The 1,199-nt window shown below is 41.3% G+C and overlaps 1 non-coding gene across 1 annotated transcript; it reads right to left on the bottom strand.

Moving 5' to 3' along the window:
• Positions 1-918: 918 nt before the first annotated feature.
• On the bottom strand, positions 919-993 carry Trnas-cga (transfer RNA serine (anticodon CGA)). Its single transcript has one exon. It is a non-coding gene; the product is annotated as a tRNA-Ser (tRNA).
• Between the last annotated feature and the right edge of the window lie 206 nt (positions 994-1,199).

Raw genomic sequence — 1,199 nt, 5'->3', positions numbered from 1 at the left:
AAGAACTTTTCGGTTATCTTGTCAAATATGTGTTGGAATATAAAGTTAGCATTCCTGGCTTCTGATCGGTATTAAATGCTTTGTGTGCTGTGGTCTCCTCTCTGGCGCTAGTGACTGTTCTTCGTGTTGAAATGTCATGGATAAGAAGGAAACAGACAATTCCTCTCGTAACACGGCCGTGTTTCGTCACCTTCGTTTACCATCACTGATGATCATTTTGTAGGGGATGATGTGAACATATCAAAATTTTCGAACAGTAATTGGACATGAATTTCATAAACATTTCCTGTTATACACCTTCAGGAACCTATGAATCGTTTGTGTCCGACAGAACCGATGTTATATTTGATGTACATGTCGTAATTTTACTCGATTTGGAATGATAAAAACATACTATAATTTCCAAATTATGGGCAGATGAGAATTTCGTAAACAGTTGACCTTATACACCTTTGGAAATGTGTAAATGAAACGTTATGGATAAAAAACGAACAGACTATTACTTCCATAAGACGTGGCCGTTTCGTCCCATACCTTTACCATCACTGACGACCATTTTACGGGGGACGATGTGAACATTAAAAAATTTTCTAAGTGTAATCAGACATGAATTTCGTAAACAGTTCTTGTTATAAACCTCCTGGAAACTATAAATGTTTCGTATCAAACATAATCATATCAGATATAATCGATTTTGTATTTGGTGCTCAAGGCAATGATTTCACCCTGTGTAGGAATGATATGAACATACCATAATTTCCGAACCGTAGTGGACGTGAATTTGCTAAACAGTTGACCTTGTGCACCTCTGGAAAGCTATAAATGTTCTGTATTAGACAACTGTTGTTGTCAGAATGAGATTTTCACTCTGCAGCGGAGTGTGCACTGATATGGAACTTCCTGGCAGATTAAAACTGTGTGCCGGGCCGAGACTCGAACTCGGGACCTTTGCCTTTCGCAGGCAAGTGCTCTACCAACTGAGCTACCCAAGCACGACTCATGCCCCGTCCTCACAGCTTTATTTCACAGTAAGTTTGGAAGGTAGGAGACGAGGTACTGGCAGAAGTAAAGCTGTGAGAACGGGGCGTGAGTCGTGCTTGGGTAGCTCAGTTGGTAGAGCACTTGCCCGCGAAAGGCAAAGGTCCCGAGTTCGAGTCACGGTCCGGCACACAGTTTTAATCTGCCAGCTAGTTTCAACT

The sequence above is a fragment of the Schistocerca serialis genome, chromosome 2 (assembly GCF_023864345.2).
Source record: "Schistocerca serialis cubense isolate TAMUIC-IGC-003099 chromosome 2, iqSchSeri2.2, whole genome shotgun sequence".
Classification (NCBI taxonomy): domain Eukaryota; kingdom Metazoa; phylum Arthropoda; class Insecta; order Orthoptera; family Acrididae; genus Schistocerca; species Schistocerca serialis.
Note: the sequence above shows the minus strand (reverse complement) of the source record. Positions and strands in the feature narration are given on the sequence as shown.